At 47.3% G+C, this 22197-nt stretch overlaps 1 protein-coding gene and 1 long non-coding RNA gene across 2 annotated transcripts in view; one reads left to right on the top strand and one right to left on the bottom strand.

The window, feature by feature from the left end:
* LOC119952476 (succinate--CoA ligase [ADP-forming] subunit beta, mitochondrial-like) overlaps positions 1–22197 on the top strand; it is a 175781-nt gene that overhangs the window by 46532 nt on the left and 107052 nt on the right. The gene's annotated exons all lie outside the window — the stretch shown is intronic.
* LOC119952477 lies at positions 19–22044 on the bottom strand. The gene is made up of 2 exons (XR_005457867.1): positions 21832–22044; positions 19–609 (listed from the first exon to the last, which is right to left on the bottom strand). It is a non-coding gene; the product is annotated as an uncharacterized LOC119952477 (long non-coding RNA).

Below are 22197 nucleotides of genomic sequence, written 5' to 3'. Positions count from 1 at the left end.
TTTACTGATTCCAGTTTGTTATTGTTACATTATAGTGTTGCTTTATTCCATTAAATCTTTAACACTCGTTCTGAAGACTTGTTTGTTGCTGGCATCATTATCCAAAGGAAGTCTTCCTTCTGTGAAATGGCAGAATGTGTGTCACCCCAAATAGTACAACGATTGCTCAAGGACTCTTTACAGCATGGGAGCGATGAGTGGAACTCCTGCCTAGTTTCTATGCTCTTTGTATCCTAAGACTTCAATTGTAGCTCTCCCCATCATTATCCTTGATGAGGCCAAATAAGCTGGCATTGACTAAGGAACTCTGTCATATTAGGTGGTCTGCTTCCCGTTGTGCCTAATGATCAGTTGGATATGGACCACTGAAAAACGGCACTCTTCTGTCTTGTTGAATGGACACTTTGTTAAAGAATGAAGATTTTTCCGGCAACACATAGTTTTTGCTTAACAAAACTTAAGTAAGTTTGATAGAAGCAAACCTTCAGAGGGTGATTTCTTATTCTATTTATTTCGGACCATTAGTCACCCAGTTTATTTTCCTTGAGTTTATGCTGAATTCCTTGTGGGAATTAAGGTTAAGGCGAGACTCCAAGGCACATAACAGATCTGAACAGGAAAAAATAAGCAGAATACAGAAAATTAGAGATGGTGGACTGTGAAGAGCAGAATAAAGCTTTATTGTCCATACAAAAGTGGAAATTTGTCCTGGACTTCACCTTTAGTATAACATATAATAATCAGTTAAAAACAGTAAATATTTAACGTATACCTACATTCATACATTTGTGCACGTGCAACATGCATCCATACCATACAAACATAACATATTGCCCTCTGCTATTAAAGCATTTGCTGCAGTGAACATAAATAAAAATAAAAAGTTCAATTTCCGTTGTTATTTAGTAAGATTATGGTATGAGGAACAAAATACCTCTCAAACAGATTTCTCCTGGCAATAGACATTCTAAAGTGACGACTCAAAGGGACCCTTTCAAATCGATGACATAAGAGTGAGAGGGATCACTGATGATGGCCTGAGCTGTCCTCTTAACTGTGTTGATAAATTATTGGTGCCTGCTGTCTACCAATGATTTTATCTACAGTGTTGACAATTCTGGCACTGGGCCCGTACAACCTGCAGAGCAGAGCCGAACCCCCAGCAAAAACAGCATCCTCATTGGCAGACATTACCCATTGATGCACACAGCACCATGACGTATTGTCACAAGTAGGCTTCAATGAAGTTATTGTGAAAAGCCCCTAGTCGCCGCATTCCGGCGCCTGTTCGGGGAGGCCGGTGCGGGAATTGAACCCGTGCTGCTGGCCTTGTTCTGCATTACAAGCCAGCTGTTTATCCCACTGTGCTAAACCAGCCCCTGTGTGCTGTTTCTATAGTTCTAGGGAATATAAAGGGAAATAGGGATTTTACGAATACAAGTAGGTGAATGGATCATGAGCATGTTGTGCTGATTTAGAAAGTTGAGAGGAAATATCCTCATGGAAACTAAAGGAATGGTAGAAACACTACATTACTCTGCCTCAGTATTTATGGGATTTGGGGATTAATTAGAGCAGTTTGGGACATGCCTCCAAAATGCTGACAATGTCACATAGGATATAGCAGAGACTGCTCCCCTCACCTTCTCAACTGATGCACCGCTTCCTCCAAGGACAATAGGTCGAAATATGCCTGCTATTCTTTCCTCTTTGTCAGGAGACCCTGGTCTGGGGCCCCCACGTACCTTCCATCCGCCTCCAAAATCTCTTCTATCAGTTGTTGGTGTTCCTCCATCTCCTCCCTATCCACCTTGGCCTTAAATGAAATCCCCCCCCCCCCTTACTGCTGCCTTCAGAGCTTCCCAGACCACCAACCATGAGACCTCCCCCATGCAATTCAACCCAACATACTCCTCGATCACCTTCCCAATCTTGTCACAGAAGCTCCCGTCCACCAATAACCTCACATCCACTCTCCACCCCAGCTTCTGGGCCACCCCCTTTTCCAAAACCACATCCAGTGCACGGTACATACGCATTAATTGAAATATCGCCAAGCATGGAGGTGTCTCTACTTATCTATTAGCTACTAGACATACATGAGGTATGCATTATCTGTGGTATCCCATACTCCCATCCCATTGTCCCGTGTTTCTACAGTTCACAGCTGCATGATCTATTGAATGTTTGTATGCAAGCTGTGTGACTATATCCTTGTAATTAAAAGATCCTTGAATCTTATCTGTTGCTGTGGCCACAGGCGTCTGCTGCTAGCTTGTTCTGTCTGTGGGAATTCAAACTTCCCAATTATGGCAAGTTGCAGCCTATTTGAGCCCTTGGGTTTTATTTTAGAACCTTTATAGGTTTTATGCATAAACTTGTATGATTTGATATATTAACCCTTTCAGTATTGATAAAGGAAATTAATGTATGTGAGTTTTTAAGGTGTATTTGATAAGGTGCTGCATAGAAGTGTTATGGGAGAGGTACTTTCAGAACCCCAAAATGTATCATGGAGTTCAACCAACCCCCACCTTTAATGGATTGTTGCTTTTGAAGCACAAGGCTTGTTCCCCAGGTGTAGTATTGCAATTATGGATACGTGGTTTTTAAAACAAAACAATGTTTATTCCATGAACTCAAATTAACCTTTTAAATAAACATTGGATCTCTTAACACCCCTTACTTCAAAGATAACCCCGAAAATAATACAGCACTACCCAATCCTGCAAACTATTCCGTTACACATCCAAAAGACTTAACAAATCCTTCAAACAGAAGCACATTAGATTTATATTCAATACTGAGAACTTTTTACAATTCTGATTTCACTAAAGGATTAAGAGATAGTCCTTCATGGCAGAGATCGCCAGCAATGCAGCTCACGGCCACACGCAAGCTTTCTTCAGACTGAAACTAAAACTCCCAAAAAGCAGAAGTGAGCTCAGCTCCCCTCCCCTGTGACGTCACTTCAGTAATATGATCAGCTTCATTTCTTAAAGGTATATTTCTTAAACATCCAATTCTTAAAGGCACTCTCACATGACAGAAGCCTTGATAAAATTATGGTTTGTGACAATAAAGGAAATATGAAAGCATGAATGAGATTTTGGTTAAAGGACAGAAATCAGAAAATGCTGGTTAATGAATATTTTTTGCATGAGGATGAATGTATGCTGGCATCCACTAGGGATCAGTGTAGAATCATTGCTCTTATTGCATATCAAATCTTCTCTTGGAAATAACAGGTATAAAATCAAGATGTGCAGGTGACGGAAAATAAGGTGTATAATTTCTTGAGGATTCCAAGTGACTTCAGGAGGACGCGAGCAGGTTAATAGATTGGGCAGTTAGAAGAAATTGTAAAGAAATATGTGATTATCTGTTTTGAATATGAGAAGAGATGTGCAGTTTTGAAATCGAGGAACAAAGGAGCTGTGTGATTCAAAGTTGTACATTTTAAGATTGATGTTTTAAAATAAATACACAGCATCTCCATGCAGCAATTCTTAAATTTGCACTTGCATGCTTTTGTTTGCTGTTGCTTTCTAGGAAGCTCTCTATTGTTGAATTGACATGGGGTATCACTGTCAAACCTGCTCAAGTAGGCAGAACAATGTAAAACGATTAGCATTATTCAGTTGGGCTTCATGGTGTTACAGTAGTGAGTCTCTCATTCATGGTTTTTGGAGACATTGTCAAAAAGATTTGGTTGTGAAAACTGAAGAATATAGAGATGAGATGAAGAGTTCTAATAAAACGCACAATCTGATATGGATATGTCACAGGCAAGTCAGACTCTATAATGCTGTGATATTGTGGACATAATAAATGCAGTTATGGTCCACTCACATCACCGTTAGCCTGCGTGTTTCAGTGAGTGTATGGCATTTTCTTCCTGCAGCTGCCCGGAACTTATTGTTACTGGTATAGGGTGGATATGTGGGTTTGAATATGGTGATCATTGCTCGGCACAACATCGAGGGCCGAAGGGCCTGTTCTGTGCTGTACTGTTCTATGTTCTATTAGAGGGGGAAAAGTCAATGTGTTGATGTCATGAGTGAATCTCAGGCAGTTACATTCTTAGCATGGGTAAGGATCAGTACTGTGGGGCCTTTAGGAATGAATATACTGGGATGTATTGAACAGTCTTCCTCATTTTACATTGATTTGGTTCAGCAAGTTAAAGCTCAGGAAAACAAACCTTTGGATGCATAGAATGTTGAATCTAAAGGCAGGCATTCCTCAGATATACATATTTCAATATTGTGTTACGACCCTCATGGGGGGGGGGGGGGGGGGGCTGACATTAACCAAAATAATCAAATGAAGAAATTAGAACAAGATTTAAATTTTGTAACTTTTACTTCAACTATGCAGATTAAACACTAATTAACAGGCAAATGATATTTCAAATGAAAAAGGTAAATTTTACTTTTAAATGGTAAATAGAACAAAGAAATACCTAATGCAACCGCAAGCCCCCACATCACTCCGTACAGACATGTGGCGCCATGTTCAGTTCCAAAGTTCTCTAACTGGGCCTTCGTTTGTAGGATCTGACCCTCGAATCACATTTACCGGTTGTCACTCGACCGGTACACTCTTGCAGAGCCTAGGCTCAGTTGACGACAATCTTGATGGTGCAGGTTCTCCAGGGACTTTGTTGTCTGATCCAGCTGAAACAGCAGCAGTAAAATTGTCCAATTGACAATTTGTGCTTGAGTCCTGCCATTGGCTTTCTGCCCTGTTTAACTGAATTGCATGCACACAGCTGCTTCTAAATGTGCCTTTTCTGTTCTTGGGAATTGTGGAACTGCTGTATCTGGGACTGAATTGTGTCAGCCGAGCCGTTTATCCGCTGATGGGACTGGGATTCCCATTGGGTGGATCTTGAGCTCCCCCTCCCTTCGCCTGCCCTACTCCCTCTCCCTTCGCCTGCCCTGCTCCCCCTTCCTTCACCTGCCCCACTCCCCCTTTCTTCACCTGCCCCACTCCCCCTTCCTTCACCTGCCCCACTCCCCCTTCATTTGCCTGCCCTGCTCTCTTAATTTGCCTGCCCTGCTCTCTTCATTTGCCTGCCCCGCTCTCCCTTCCTTCACCTGCCCCACTCCCCCTTCATTTGCCTGCCCTGCTTTCTTCATTTGCCTGCCCCGCTCCCCCTTCATTTGCCTTCCCCGCTCCCCCTTCATTTGCCTTCCCCGCTCCTCCTTCCTTCACCTGCCCCGCTCTCCCTTCCTTCACCTGCCCCGCTCTCCCTTCCTTCACCTGCCCCGCTATTCCTTCCTTCACCTGCCCCGCTTCCCCTTCCTTCGACTGCCCCGCCCCCCTTTACTTCGCCTGCCCAGCTCCACCGTACTTCGCCTGCCCCACTCCCCATTCTGTCTGGCCACATGGCTTTCATGTTTTAACTTCCTTCCTGTTGGTACTGCTCCCAGGTCAAGGATTGCCAGGTCACATGGACCAGTGTTTCCTAACATTCAAGAACACTTTTTTTTTTAATAAACAATTTTATTGAGGTAGTTTTTGGCTTTTTAAACAGTTAAAGACATCATCGGAAAGGAAGCAAAAAAGGCAAAAATGTGCAAACATCCACGTACTTTCAATACTTCCACCGTAACATATTGCACAAGCCCGCTCCCCTCCCACCGGTACTACCCGCCATATTTTCCCTCCTACTCTACTCTAACCCCCCCCCTGCTGACGCTCACTCTCCCGCAAAGAAGTCAATAAATGGTTGCCACCTCCGGGTGAACCCCTGCACAGAACCCCTCAAGGCGAACTTGATTTTTTCCATCCCCAGGAAACTCGACATGTCCGCAAGCCACCACTCCGTCTTCGGGGGCTTTGAGTCCCTCCACGCCAATAATATTCGTCGCCGGGCTATCAGGGAAGCAAAGGCCAGCACATCGGCCTCTTTCTCCCCCTGGACGCCCGGGTCTTCCGAAACCCCAAAAATTGCCACCCCTGGGCTCATCACCACCCTTGTTTTTAGCACCTGGGACATGACCCCCGCAAATCCCTCCCAGTACCCCCTCAGCTCAGGGCATGCCCAAAACATGTGAACATGGTTCGCTGGTCCTCCCGCGCACCTAGCGCATTTGTCCTCTATCCCGAAAAATTTGCTCATCCGAGCCACCGTCATATGGGCCCGGTGAACGACCTTAAATTGGATCAGCCCGAGCCTAGCACATGTCGCGGTCGAGTTTACCCTACTCAGGGCCTCTGCCCACAGCCCATCCTCCATTTCCCCGCCTAGCTCCTCCTCCCATTTAAGTTTCAGTTCCTCTGTCTGGGACCCTTCCTCCCTCATGAGCACCTTATAAATACCCGAGACTCTACCCTCCCCTTCATCCCTCCCAGAGACTATTCTGTCGAGGATCCCCATTGGCGGGAGGCGTGGGAAAGATGGGACCTGTCTACGAACAAAGTCCCGCAACTGTAGGTATCTAAAATCATTTCCCCTTACCACCCCAAATTTCTCCTCCAAGCTCCTCAAACTCGCGAAGCTCCCTTCCAGGAACATATCACCCACCCTTCCCGCCCCTGCTCGCCGCCATACTCGGAGCCCCCCATCCATACTGCCGGGGGCAAACCGATGGTTGTCGCAGATTGGCGCCCAGACAGACGCCCCCATCTCCCCCACATGCCTCCTCCACTGGCCCCATATCCGCAGGGTTGCCACCACTACCGGGCTGGTGGTGTACTTGGCCGGCGGCAGCGGTAGAGGAGCCGTGACCAGGGCTTCCAAACTGGAGCCCCTGCACGAAGCCGCCTCCACCCGCTCCCAAATAGACCCCGTACCCACCATCCACTTCCTTATCATAGCGATGTTGGCCGCCCAGTAATAATTGACCAGACTCGGCAAAGCCAGCCCTCCCTCGCTGCGGTTCCTCTCCAACATCGCCTTCTTTACCCGCGGAGACTTTCCCGCCCAGACAAAGCTCATGATCAGCCCGTTAACTCTTTTGAAGAAGGACTGTGGGATAAAGATCGGGAGGCACTGAAAAATAAACAAAAATCGAGGGAGGATTGTCATCTTTACAGTCTGCACCCTCCCTGCCAGCGACAGCGGGAGTGCATCCCATCTCCGAAACTCTCCCTTCATTTGCTCCACCACCCTGGCCAAATTTAACTTATGCAGCCTGCCCCAGTCTTGTGCCACCTGGATTCCCAAATACCGGAAATTTTCCTCAACCAGCCTAAACGGTAGCCCTCTCAATCTGTTCTCCTGGCCCCTTGCCTGGACCACAAACATTTCACTCTTGACCGTATTTAATTTGTATCCTGAGAACTGGCCGAACTCCCTCAGCATTCCCAGTATAGTTCCCATCCCGGCCACTGGGTCGGACACGTACAGGAGCAGGTCGTCTGCATAAAGAGAAACCCTGTGTTCAACCCCGCCCCTCACCATCCCCTTCCAACCCTCTGCGGCTCTCAGCGCCATCGCCAGCGGCTCTATGGCCAGCGCAAACAGCAGCGGGGAGAGCGGGCAGCCCTGCCTGGTCCCTCGGTACAACCTAAAGTACTCCGACACTTCTCTGTTGGTCCTGACGCTGGCCCTCGGGGCCTGATATAATAATTTGATCCAATCCACCAATCCCTCCCCGAACCCAAACCGTCCGAGCACCTCCCATAGATAGTCCCACTCTACCCGGTCAAAGGCCTTCTCGGCGTCCATTGCCACCACTACCTCCACCTCTCTACCCGCCGGGGGCATCATTATCACGTTGAGCAATCTCCTCAGATTGGCCGCCAGCTGCCGACCTTTCACGAACCCAGTTTGATCCTCCCCAATCACCTCCGGTACACAGTCCTCCATTCTCTCCGCCAGTACCTTTGCCAGGAGCTTGGCGTCTACATTAATCAGGGAGATTGGCCTGTAGGACCCGCACACCTCCGGGTCTTTACCCCGCTTCAATATCAGAGATATGGTGGCTTGTGACATTGTCGGCGGCAGGGTCCCTCTGTCCCTTGCCTCATTGAAAACCCTCGCCAAGACCGGGCCCACCAGCTCAGAGAACTTCCTATAAAACTCTACTGGGTATCCATCCGGCCCCGGGGACTTCCCCGACTGCATGGCCTTTAGGCCCCCCAATACCTCCTCTACTCTAATCGGGGCGCCCAGCTCTTCCACTTGCCCCCCCCCAACTGTTGGGAATGTTAACCCGTCCAGAAACCTTTTCATCCCCTCCGGTTCTTCCGGCGGCTCCGAAGTATACAGCTTACGATAGAAGTCCCGGAATACCCTATTCAATTCTGCCGGATCCTCCACTTTGCGCCCCCCCTCGTCCCTCACTCTACCTATTTCCCTGGCCGCCTCCCTCCTCCTGAGTTGCTGCGCTAACAGTCTGCTAGCCTTTTCCCCATACTCGTACACCACTCCCCTCGCCTTCCTAAGCTGTTCCACGGCCCTGCTCGTGGATAGTGCCCCCAGTTCCGCCTGTAGCCTCCGCCTTTCCCTGAGTAAAACCTCCCCCGGGGACTCCGCGTGCTCTTCATCTATCCGGCCCATTTCCCTGACCAATCTATCCATCTCTGCCCGGTCTGCAATTGAAATCAGCTCCCCCCGAACTACTGCCTTTAGCACATCCCACACGGTCGCCGCTGAGACCTCCCCAGTGTCATTCACCTGCAGGTAATTTTTTATACATTTCCGAAGCCTCTCGCAGATCCCCTCCTCCGACAGCAGTCCCACATCTAGCCTCCATTGCGGGCGTTGATAACTCGCTCCCCCGAACTGCAGGTCCACCCAATGCGGGGCATGGTCTGAAATGGTAATTGCTGAGTATTCCGTGTTCTTTACCTCCCCCATACAGTCCCTGCTTATTACAAAGAAATCTATCCTGGAATATACTTTATGGACGTGCGAGTAAAACGAGTAGCCTCTTCCTGTTGGCTGTCCCTCTCTCCAGGGGTCCACTGCCCCCATTTGCCCCATAAACCCTTTCAGCTCCCTTGCCATTGCTGAGAGTCTACCCGTTCTGGGACACGACCGATCCAAAGTCGGGTCAAGGACCATGTTAAAGTCCCCTCCCATTATTAGCTTGCGAGAATCCAAGTCCGGGATCTTCCCCAGCACTCTTTTAATAAAGTCCACGTCATCCCAGTTCGGGGCATATATATTCACCAGCACCACCCTTCTCCCCTCCAGTCTGCCCCGTACCATCAGGTATCTGCCCCCCCTGTCTGCAGATATGCCCTCTGCCTCAAATTGCACGCGCTTGTTGATCATGATTGCCACCCCTCTGGACTTCGAGTCCAAGTCCGAGTGGAAGACCTGGCTAATCCAGCCCTTCCTTAGCCTGGTCTGGTCTGACACTTTCAGATGTGTCTCCTGCAACATAATTGCGTCCGCCCTCAGGGCCCGCAAGTGCGCGAACACCCGCGCCCTCTTAACCGGCCCATTCAGTCCCTTGACGTTCCAGGTGATCAGCCTGGTCGGGGGGCACATCCCACCCCCCCCCCACCCCGCCGGTCAGCCATAGCCTTTCTCGGGCCGGCCCCTGACCTGTGCGTCGCGCCATTCCTGGCCCGCCCTTTGGCTGCCTCCACCCTCGACCTCCTTTCCAGTGCCTATTTCAAGTCCCTCTCCCGTCAGCAGAACAACCCCCCCCTCCCCTAACCCCATCCCCCGATACCCCCACCCCCGCCATCTACTGGCTGTTACTTCCCCCCCCATCTGACTTCCTTGACTAGCCAATCTGCTAGCCCGGTGACTCAACACTCCGGCGCCTTCCTGTCCCATTCCCCTTGTTCCCCCGTCCTCCTCCCCCCCCCCCCCCACTGGGGCAAGCCGGTTCCAGTGTCTTCCACGAGCTGCACAAAAAGCCCAAACAGGAAAAAAAAACATAAAAAGGGAAAAAACCACAGAAAAAAGAGAAAAAGCACATAAATGTCCATGAACAAAGGAAAGAGTCTCAAATGTTCCGCTTGGCCCCTTTGGCCCAGCAAACCGTTGAGCAGCGGTCCAGGCACATTCGGCGTTCCTTCCCACAAAAATCCTTGGGCCCTAACTCGCGTCCTTGGGGCCTCCTTTCGGGACCAGCCCCAGGTCCCTCACAAAATCCATCGCTTCTTCGGGCTCGGAGAAGTAGTGGTGTTGACCCTGGTGCGTGACCCATAGCCGGGCTGGGAACAGCAGACCAAACTTCACGTGCTTCTTGAACAGCACCTCCTTGACATTCTTAAAGGCTGCTCGCCGCCGAGCCACCTCCTGGCTTAGATCCTGATAAATGCGGAGAACACTGTTGTTCCACGTGCTGCTCCTGGCGCTCTTTGCCCACTGCAGCACCCGCTCCTTGTCCGCGAACCTGTGGAACCTAATCACCATCGGGCGGGGGGGTCCGCCCAGCCGCCCCTGCCTTGCCTGCACTCTGTGTGCCCCCTGCAGCTCCAACGGTCGTGAAAAGGCTTTGGCTCCCATCAGCTGCTTCAGCAGGTCTGCTACAAACGCTGCAGCATCAGCTCCCTCCGCCCCCTCCGGGAGGCCGACCATCCTCAGATTGTTCCTGCGGATTCTATTCTCCAGCTCCTCCACTCTGTCCAGCAGTCTTCTCTGCCGCTCTTTCAGGCCGTCCACTTCTACCGCTGCAACCGTTTGCGCATCCGCCTGCTCCTCCACCGCCTCTCCCAGCTCCTTAACTTTAACATCCTGGGCGTCCATCCTCTGGTTCAGCTGATCCACCGCTTTCTGGATTGGGTCCAAGCTGTCCCGCTTCAGCGCTTCAAAACTGGACTTCATTACCTGGAGCATGTTATCCAGCGCCAACTGGATTGCTGAGTCCGGGGTCCGTGTGTCCGCCATCTTAGGTCCCAGGTAATTTTCTTCAGGTCCTTGTCTCTGTCCCTTTTTCTCCTTCTTCTTCTGCCTTCTGGAATCCCGCTGTTCCATATGCCGCAGCCCGCTCCTCAGCGCCTTCGCTGCCGCTTTCCTTTGCCCAGCACCTTAAAGTTTTACCCCCTCCTGGGCATCTGAAGTGGGTCCAAGCTGTCCCTCCTCAGCAACTCCAAACTTTTTTTTCCCTTTGTCCTGGAGGAAGGAAGGTCCGTGGGTCCGCCATCTTACCCTTCAGGTCAGCTTCCTCCTTGCCTCCGTCTCTCTCTCTTTCTTCCTCACCTGCTGGCCTCCCACACTTTCATTTTCTGCAGCCCGCTCTCCTCTTCTATTCCCGGCAGCCTTTCTGCCGCCTCCGTGGTCCCGCTATCGCGGGGAAACAGCTGTTCAGACCCGCCGGAGTGAGAGCCCACCGAATGTGCGGCTCACTCGGACATCGCCACCACCGGAAGTCAACATTCAAGAACACTTGATGCAATCTTTTAAATGTGGTGTTCAAACATTAGTCTAGAAACTAATCACAGATTGCACAGATGTTTTAGAGAAACTGCAAGTTTTCCTCACTGTGCCACTTCTGCGTGAAAGGTCATCTCAATTGCAGCAAGAAAGCAATTTATGTAAATACCATGAATGAAAAAGTGCTGCGTGCAATGAAGTGATGTATTTTTCTGGGTGGGAATGATCAAGTTCCAGGGGTAGAGCATTGAAGAATATTTTCTCCAGCTTAGTCATAGCCTCTATATTTGGCCTCACATGTCATCCATTTGGCAGGCTTATACTGTTTTACAAATCTCTCCCTTCACTGCCTGAATATATTGGTGTGTTTGACATGTTTAAGAAACTAAGTTCATTTTACATTCCTATGAAAAATGTAATTATTTCCCACGATCCACAATTACTGCTCAGACTTGCTACTTTGCTTCCCTGCTTTTAAAATTAGGCACTTGTCCCTGACACTTTCCATGTGTAAATAAATAACTTACATTGTCATTTTAAAAGCAAATGCACATTTTTGAAAGAGTCATCAAACATATATTTATCATTCAAATTATTTGGGGAGGAAGGCTATTAGACATTGACAGAACTACAGTGGCAGTAGGAGCGATTTCACCATAAGCTCCAATAAAAGTTAAAAAGAAATGTCAACTATTTTCTAACCAGCTTCCAGAATCCCTTTAAGGTTTGCTAGTTAGGTTGCTCAGTGCCTGGTAACTAGGGGTGGATCTGTGCATTTGTTCCTCAATATTGCAGTTGGGCTCCTACGTAGATCATGGAGCTCTCATTTAGATCACTTTTGTTGGAGTTTTGTAGCAGTTTACTAATTGGAGCTCATCTAATGCAGGTTGTGGCTGTATCTATCATCAATTTACATGCAAATACAATTGCAGATGTGAAAAGTCTATCAGTTCCTTCAAAGCAGGTAGCACAGTGGGTAGCACTGTTGTTTCACTGCTCCAGGGTCCCAGGTTCGATTCCAGGCTTGGCTCTCTGTGTGGAGTCAGCACGTTCTCCCTGTGTCCTGGTGGGTTTCCTCCGGGTGCTCCGGTTTCCTCCCCAAGTCCCGAAAGACGTGCTGTTAGGTAATTTGGACACTCTGAATTCTCCCTACATGTACCCGAACAGGCGCCGGAATGTGGCAACTAGGGGCTTTTCACAGTAACTTTATCGCAGTGTTAATGTAAACCTACTTGTGACAATCAAGATTGTTAAAAAGCTGTCTCACCCAGTTCTGATAGTTGTAACATTATGATTGGATATCTCTGACCCAGCAGTAGTTATGCAATCTCCTTGGAGAGGCACAAAAACGGATAAATTTCAAAGGCCTATTTGGAAGAGGGGAGGTGGTGTTGGGGAGTAGTGGGTGCATGGGGGAGCTGGAAAATTTCTCTCTGATACTTCTCGGTGATCTCAAACTAGTCCAGCAAACCATATCGGCTGCGATTCTATTGTCGAGTACTTCTTCTCCATGTTTATAAGATACGGGGGGGGGTTCTCCGCTGCCCGGCGGCACTATCGTAATCGCCGATTGGGCGGAGAACCCCTTCCGACGCCCAAATCGGGGCCGGTGGCGGTTTGATGCCGGTTTTCAAGTCTCTGACCCTCCGAAATGGCGTCATCGGGTCAAGCTCCGCACACTGTTGAAACGGCATTGATGCGTCATTGGAAGGCCATCCTGCGATGCTCCGCCCCTGATGGGCGAGTTCCCGACCGCACGGTTGACGTATGGTCCAAGCGGTCGCGATCCTGGCTTAGCGGCTGCGGACTGTGTCCAGTGCTGCCACACCCGGCCGGGATTCGTGCCGCTGGCCGGGGGGCCTTCCGTGAGGGCTGGTTGGGCGTGACCAGAGGTGGCCATGGGGGTTGCATTTGGCGGGTTGGGTCCATGCATGGCCGGTACCATATTGCACGGTGCAACTGCTGGAGGTCGTCGCCGTGCGCATGCGAGGCCACGGATCCGGCCTATCCTGCCGTTTATGGCATGGGAGCTGAGAGTTTTGTGCGACACTGCTGCTAGCCCCCCACCGGTACCGTAATCGGTGAGTGTTCGGTGCTGAAACTTAGCTGCTGAAACGGAGAATCCAGCCCATAACCTTTATCAATCACAAACTAATTTGAAGATTTGCTGGGAGTCGACGTTCACCAAAAGAACTACAATCCTCTGAAAAACTGCCGACTATCTAATCAAGGCCTAACTTTGAATAGCTTAAATTTATGGCTCCTGGTCTTATCCCAGCCTATTAAATTGGAAAAAATGTGCCTATAGAAACACAATCTAGTTCTTCAATTCATGAATGTTTATCAATTCACCCTGAAATCTACTCTCAGCCATTGTGGATAGCCCCAGTTTTTAAAATCATATTTGAGTGACTTCTTGAGAATGATTAATAGACTAAACTAGAAATGTGACACTTTGTAATAATTTAGCTGTCAGTGCAGAATATTGCTTGGATAGTGCTGTGTAACCATTCAACTGGTTATAGGTTGTGCACCTCAAAAGTTGCATCTCAGCCCCAAGAACAAATTTCTGGATTAGATCGTAGAGGTATCCTGGAAGCATCACTCAACATGATTTAGCTGCCAAGGGTGTAATGAGACGTGGTCAACGACAAAAAGCTTACCCTCTGCAGAAAACTGACATATTTACTGAACGGTTTTGAAATTGTATACAGTCGACAGATGCACTTCTAGAACATAGAACACAGAACAGTACAGCACAGAACAGGCCCTTCGGCCCTCGATGTTGTGCCGAGCAATGATCACCCCACTTAAACCCACATACCCCTAACCCAACAATCCCCCCATTAACCTTTACACTACGGGCAATTTAGCATGGCCAATCCACCTAACCCGCACAGAGGGCAGCAGAGCAGAGCTACTGATCAGCTGTTCTGGGGGAATTTGCATACGTGCAGTGCGGTCAGCCTAAGTTGAAGGTGGTTTGTGGAGGGGCTGTTGGCAAGTGACAGTTAAACCCGAAACACTTCGTGAGTGTTTCCCACCCTACCTCATCCTCTAACCAACCCCCCCACCCCACGGTGGTTGGGAAGCGGGAGCAGGGGCCTGTCGTGAAGGTGAGTGAGTGCCTTTAAATTTGCTTAACTTTCAGCGGGAGCAGGGTTTGAGGTAATATCAGGTAAGCTCTTCCTTTCTTTTTCTTTTTCTTGTTTTTTTTAAATCTAGAGGTGATGTCAGGGAAGGCAGTACAATGCTCCTCCTGCAGAATGTTTGAGGTGAGGGACGCCGTCAGTGTCCCTGCTGATTTCATCTGTGGGAAGTGCACCCAACTCCAGCTCCTCAAAAACCGTGTTAGGGACCTGGAGCTTGAGCTGGATGAACTTCGGATCATTCGGGAGGCAGAGGGGGTCACAGATAGGAGCTTCAGGGAAGTAGTTACACCAAAGACTGGAGATAGATGGGTAACTGTAAGAGGGACTGGGAAGAAGCAGTCAGTGCAGGGACCCCCTGCGGTCGTTCCCCTGAGTAACAAGTATACCGTTTTGGATACTTGTGGGGGGGACGACTTACCAGGGGTAAGGCATGGGGTACGGGCCTCTGGCACGGAGTCTGTCCCTGTTGCTCAGAAGGGAAGGGGGGAAAGGAGTAGAACATTAGTAATTGGGGACTCAATAGTCAGGGGCACAGATAGGAGATTTTGTGGGAGCGAGAGAGACTCACGTTTGGTATGTTGCCTCCCAGGTGCAAGGGTAAGTGATGTCTCGGATCGTGTTTTCCAGGTCCTTAAGGGGGAGGGGGAGCAGCCCCAAGTCGTAGTCCACATTGGCACTAACGACATAGGTAGGAAAGGGGACAAGGATGTCAGGCAGGCCTTTAGGGAGCTAGGATGGAAGCTCAGAGCGAGAACAAACAGAGTTGTTATCTCTGGGTTGTTGCCCGTGCCACGTGATAGTGAGATGAGGAATAGGGAGAGAGAGCAATTAAACACGTGGCTACAGGGATGGTGCAGGCGGGAGGGATTCAGATTTCTGGATAACTGGGGCTCTTTCTGGGGAAGGTGGGACCTCTATAGACAGGATGGTCTACATCTGAACCTGAGGGGCACCAATATCCTGGGGGGGAGATTTGTTAGTGCTCTTTGGGGGGGGGTTTAAACTAATTCAGCAGGGGCATGGGAACCTGGATTGTAGTTTTGGGGTACGGGAGATTGAGAGTATAGAGGTCAGGAGCACAGATTTGACTTCGCAGGAGGGTGCCAGTGTTCAGGTAGGTGGTTTGAAGTGTGTCTACTTCAATGCCAGGAGTATACGAAATAAGGTAGGGGAACTGGCAGCATGGGTTTGTACCTGGGACTTCGACGTTGTGGCCATTTCAGAGACATGGATAGAGCAGGGACAGGAATGGTTGTTGCAGGTTCCGGGGTTTAGGTGTTTTAGTAAGCTCAGAGAAGGGGGCAAAAGAGGGGGAGGTGTGGCGCTGCTAGTCAAGGACAGTATTACGGTGGCGGAAAGGATGCTAGATGGGGACTCTTCTTCTGAGGTAGTATGGGCTGAGGTTAGAAACAGGAAAGGAGAGGTCACCCTGTTGGGAGTTTTCTATAGGCCACCTAATAGTTCTAGGGATGTAGAGGAAAGGATGGCGAAGATGATTCTGGAAAAGAGCGAAAGTAACAGGGTAGTTGTTATGGGAGACTTTAACTTTCCAAATATTGACTGGAAAAGATATAGTTCGAGTACATTAGATGGGTCGTTCTTTGTACAATGTGTGCAGGAGGGTTTCCTGACACAATATGTTGACAGGCCAACAAGAGGCGAGGCCACATTGGATTTGGTTTTGGGTAATGAACCAGGCCAGGTGTTAGATCTGGAGGTAGGTGAGCACTTTGGAAACAGTGACCACAATTCGGTGACCTTTACGTTAGTGATGGAAAGGGATAAGTATACCCCGCAGGGCAAGAGTTATAGCTGGGGGAAGGGCAATTATGATGCCATTAGACATGACTTAGGATGTGTTGGTTGGAGAAGTAGGCTGCAAGGGTTGGGCACACTGGATATGTGGAGCTTGTTCAAGGAACAGCTATTGCATGTTCTTGATAAGTACGTTCCAGTCAGGCAGGGTGGAAGGGGTCGAGCGAGGGAACCGTGGTTTACCAAAGAAGTGGAATCTCTTGTTAAGAGGAAGAAGGAGGCCTATGTGAAGATGAGGCATGAAGTTTAAGTTGGGGCGCTTGATAGTTACAAGGAAGCGAGGAAGGATCTAAAGAGAGAGCTGAGACGAGCAAGGAGGGGACATGAGAAGTCTTTGGCAGGTAGGATCAAGGAAAACCCAAAAGCTTTCTATAGGTATGTCAGGAATAAAAGAATGACTAGGGTAAGAGTAGGGCCAGTCAAGGACAGTGGTGGGAAGTTGTGTGTGGAGGCTGAGGAGATAAGCGAGATACTAAATGAATACTTTTCGTCAGTATTCACTCAAGAAAAAGATAATATTGTGGAGGAGAATGCTGAGACCCAGGCTATTAGAATAGATGCCATGATGTGGAGATGCCGGCGTTGGACTGGGGTGAGCACAGTAAGAAGTCTTACAACACCAGGTTAAAGTCCAACAGGTTTGTTTCAAACACGAGCTTTCGGAGCACAGCTCCTTCTTCAGGTGAAGAAGGAGCCGTGCTCCGAAAGCTCGTGTTTGAAACAAACCTGTTGGACTTTAACCTGGTGTTGTAAGACTTCTTACTGTGCATTAGAATAGATGGCATTGAGGTGCGTAGGGAAGAAGTGTTGGCAATTCTGGACAAGGTGAAAATAGATAAGTCCCCGGGGCCGGATGGGATTTATCCTAGGATTCTCTGGGAAGCCAGGGAAGAGATTGCTGAGCCTTTGGCTTTGATTTTTAGGTCATCATTGGCTACAGGAATAGTGCCAGAGGACTGGAGGATAGCAAATGTGGTCCCTTTGTTCAAGAAGGGGAGTAGAGATAACCCCGGTAACTATAGGCCGGTGAGCCTAACGTCTGTGGTGGGTAAGGTCTTGGAGAGGATTATAAAAGATACGATTTATAATCATCTAGATAGGAATAATATGATTAGGGATAGTCAGCATGGTTTTGTGAAGGGTAGGTCATGCCTCACAAACCTTATCGAGTTCTTTGAGAAGGTGACTGAACAGGTAGACGAGGGTAGAGCAGTTGATGTGGTGTATATGGATTTCAGTAAAGCGTTTGATAAGGTTCCCCACGGTCGGCTATTGCAGAAAATACGGAGGCTGGGGATTGAGGGTGATTTAGAGATGTGGATCAGAAATTGGCTAGTTGAAAGAAGACAGAGAGTGGTAGTTGATGGGAAATGTTCAGAATGGAGTTCAGTTACGAGTGGCGTACCACAAGGATCTGTTCTGGGGCCGTTGCTGTTTGTCATTTTTATAAATGACCTAGAGGAGGGCGCAGAAGGATGGGTGAGTAAATTTGCAGACGACACTAAAGTCGGTGGAGTTGTAGACAGTGCGGAAGGATGTTGCAGGTTACAGAGGGACATAGATAAGCTGCAGAGCTGGGCTGAGAGGTGGCAAATGGAGTTTAATGTGGAGAAGTGTGAGGTGATTCACTTTGGAAAGAATAACAGGAATGCGGAATATTTGGCTAATGGTAAAATTCTTGGTAGTGTGGATGAGCAGAGGGACCTCGGTGTCCCTGTACATAGATCCCTGAAAGTTGCCAGCCAGGTTGATAGGGTTGTGAAGAAGGCCTATGGTGTGTTGGCCTTTATTGGTAGAGGGATTGAGTTCCGGAGCCATGAGGTCATGTTGCAGTTGTACAAAACTCTAGTACGGCCGCATTTGGAGTATTGCGTACAGTTCTGGTCGCCTCATTATAGGAAGGACGTGGAAGCTTTGGAACGGGTGCAGAGGAGATTTACCAGGATGTTGCCTGGTATGGAGGGAAAATCTTATGAGGAAAGGCTGATGGACTTGAGGTTGTTTTCGTTAGAGAGAAGGTTAAGAGGTGACTTAATAGAGGCATACAAAATGATCAGAGGGTTAGATAGGGTGGACAGCGAGAGCCTTCTCCCGCGGATGGAGGTGGCTAGCACGAGGGGGCATAGCCTTAAATTGAGGGGTAATAGACAGAGGTCAGAGGTGGGTTTTTTACGCAAAGAGTGGTGAGGCCGTGGAATGCCCTACCTGCAACAGTAGTGAACTCGCCAACATTGAGGGCATTAAAAAATTTGTTGGATAAGCATATGGATGATAAGGGCATAGTGTAGGTTAGATGGCCTTTAGTTTTTTTTCCATGTCGGTGCAACATCGAGGGCCGAAGGGCCTGTACTGCTCTGTATCGTTCTATGTTCTATGTTCTATCTTTGGACTGTGGGAGGAAACCGGAGCACCCGGAGAAAACACACGCACACACGGGGAGGACGTGCAGACTCCACACAGACAGTGACCCAGCCGCGAATCGAACCTGGGACCCTGGAGCTGTGAAGCATTGATGCTAACCACCATGCTACCGTGAGGCCAAATTAAACAATGTGCTGACGTTGCCTCCAACTTTTCCTCAATAATTATGATAAATTCTGAATAGGTATAATTCACGGGAATTGCCGATTTGTTTCCCCATTTTGTGTCCATTGTTTAATTTGGTAGTCAATCATATAAACTAGGAAAGTGTATTTATCGAAGTAGAATCCAAAGGCATAATCCCATCTTTTACTGCTGTACATTGTTTTATTATTCACCGAGCCTTGACCAGATTTGTGTCTGTAAATTTCTGCTGCACCTAATATGTTTTATTTTTCTTTAGTATTGCAGCTCATTGGATATTGTAAAGAATATTTCTGAGAATAGTGCCAGGGATGAGTGATTTCAATTATGTGGAGAGACTAGAAAAGCTGAGGTCGTTCTTCGAGCAGAGTCAGTGAAGTGAGGTGCTCAGTATTATGAAGGAATTTGATAGGGTGTCACAGTGAATCTGTTTCCACTGGCAGAATGGTCAGTACCCACCTGACACATATTTAATGTAATTGCTAAAAGACCAGCAGTGTGATGCGGGGAACATTTTTTTTGCAGCGTGATACTGTCATTTGGTATGCATTGCCTGAAAGAGCAATGGATACAGATTCAGTAACTTTCAAAAAGGAATTTTCTGAATAATTGAAGGGAGAAAATTGCAAGGAAACACCAGAGGAGTAAGAATAATTGGATAGCTCTTTCAAAGAGTGGTTACAGGAATGAATGGCCAACCAGCCTCCTTCTGTGTTGTAAGATTACATGCATGATGGTGCTGTGACATGCGACTTGACAGGCCAGGTTAAGTTGAACGGTGAATTCTGGAAAAATCCATTATCTGCCCAATAACGATATATAATTTGCATTCTCAGCCCTTGTTGAGTGAGAACTTTATAAAGCAGGAATGGTGTATCACGTTGCTACACTGCCCTTTTGCCTCAGCTTGGTTAACAAAGTGATCTGGGGTTTATATTCGATGTCTGAAACACTCCTTTAAAACTTATTACAACCTCACTTTAAAACTTTTTTCAGAGAGAGCTTGGATTCTCTTCCTATAAATGTTGGCACAGTAAGAAGTCTTACAACAGGTTCAAGTCCAACCTGGTGTTGTAAGACTTCTTACTGTGCTCACCCCAGTCCAACGCCGGCATCTCCACATTATAAATGTTGGGAGAGTGTTCTGCTCCTGTGTGTAAGTAATGATGTCTTCTAAGCAGGGGCCCTGCCTGTCTGCAAATCAGCTACACTGGTTTCTTTAAACATACTCTGAATGGCTACAGGTATAATTGGTGGGTGGAATAAACATTTTACAGTGGTTTAGTTAGGGAACTGAATTTGTGGCTGACATTTGTTGTCAGAGCCAAGGAAACTTTACTCTGCATCTTCCTCTGCTACACCACCATGAGAGTACTTGCTGTTTCACTAGATTCTCAAAGTGGGAAGAGCCTTCAGCTGATTTTAACATTGACTTCCCTTACTTTGCTAACAAATATCTATTTATAAGTCTTTTCCCTTCCAAAAATCTCTTGCTGAGTTAATGGCACCTTAATCTCTTCACTCTACTGCATAACTTTCTGAACAGCTGTCACGATACCAAGTTCTCTCTGCTCTGAAGTTATGTTTGAAGTTCACTTGCCATCATGTTTTGACAGTTCTTAATATAGCTGCAGATATACTTGTAGATCTAGTGTGCATTTGGTGCACTATGTTCACCGTAAAGTGCCTTTCATTTAAAAGAAAAATGATTTTGATTCTGTCACAAAACGATTTAGTAAAAATCATGCAAAATCAAAACTCTTCTGAAAATTCTTGTTTAAATGCGCTATCCAGAAACAAACCCAAATTTGTTTCTGAAATGAATCAAGAAAAATTCCTTCTACTCAGCTAAAATTAATCAACAGTACTGCAGTGGTTATGATACTGACTAGCAATCCTGAGGCCTCGAATAATAACCCAAGGGAAAGTGGGTTAAAATCCCACTGTGGCCATTTAAGAATTTGAATTTTGTTTTATAAATCTTGAATTATAAGTGAAACTGATATCAGCAGTGGTAACAGCGAAACTGTCAGATTGTCATGAAACCCGCCTGATTCACTGATGCCCTTTCAGGAATGAAACCCACCATCCTTACATAATCTGGTCCATATGTGAGTCCAAACCCACACAAAAGTAGTTAACTCTTAACTGATAAGTGGTCTAGCAAGTCATTCAATTGTGTCACACTACTGCAGAGAAGGCACCCACTCAGCATCACCTTTTCCAGACAACTGGGTATGGGCAAAAAATAATGTCCTTGAAAGGGGCCCCCTATCCTGACGATGAATAATTTAAATAACACGAAGGCCTTCCTATGGAATCATAGAATCTCTAAAGTGCAGAAGGAGGCTAATTGGTCCATCGAGTCTGCAAAGACCCTCTGGAAAGAGCTCTCCATCCAAACCCATTTCTCCCGCCGTATCCCAATAACCCCTTAACCAAAACTTCACATCTTTGACCCTAAGGGGCAACTTAGCACGGCCAATCCACCTCTCATTTTAATATTTTAAAATTTGAGTAACTAAAATTTCTACCTTGCTGGAAAACAAATGCTGCTTATAGAATGTGGTAACTTGAGGCCACAAAGAAAGCAGTTGAATGTTGTTTAAAAGAAAAAACTTCTTTATGTAAATAAATAACCAAGTTTGACAATAAGAGTAACTCAGCAGAGCAGTAGTAACAATAATAGCTATGAAAACAGGAGCACGAGAAAAACAGGTCTTGCTTACAGGTCACCCTCTTGCAGACAGAAAAGCCCATACATACTCAATCTTTAGCTGACACCAAAAACAATTATATTGTAGAAAGGCGTATGTATAAGAACACTCTATACTCAAAATGACACTCTTAACACAAATGTTATAGGTACATTTGACCACAGTCGTTTTTTCGATTCGAGTTTTAAGAATATAATCTTGCTCTTGTACACATCCCATAAATGATGCAGCTTATATTTTCCAGTTTCTCCAAATCTCATAGAATGAGTACGCATGCACAAGTATTTACCATGCTTAAGTGATTTGAATTTGAGAAACCCATGTCCAGTGCTTACCGCCTGCTTTACCCAGCTATGCATACTGGCATTTACTTAATAGCACAGTTATATGAGCCAGGGTTCGGGTGTAGATGGGATATAAGGGTTAATGGTCTGACACACTTGCATACAGATCAGTTTCAAAGTATTCTGTTGGCTTCTATTAGAGAGGAGCTACTGTAATATCAAAGTGAGATCACATCGCCTGGGGGTAAATAACATCTTATCGGGCATTCTTATTTTTGTAATACTGACTTGAGTTGCAATTCCACTAATTTTAGAACTGCTTTGATGATTTAAATATAGCAAAGTGCATTCACAGAGTGATTTCTAAAAAG

The sequence above is a fragment of the Scyliorhinus canicula genome, chromosome 17, assembly GCF_902713615.1.
Source record: "Scyliorhinus canicula chromosome 17, sScyCan1.1, whole genome shotgun sequence".
NCBI classification, from domain to species: Eukaryota; Metazoa; Chordata; class Chondrichthyes; order Carcharhiniformes; family Scyliorhinidae; genus Scyliorhinus; species Scyliorhinus canicula.
This window is presented reverse-complemented; position numbering and strand designations above follow the sequence as displayed.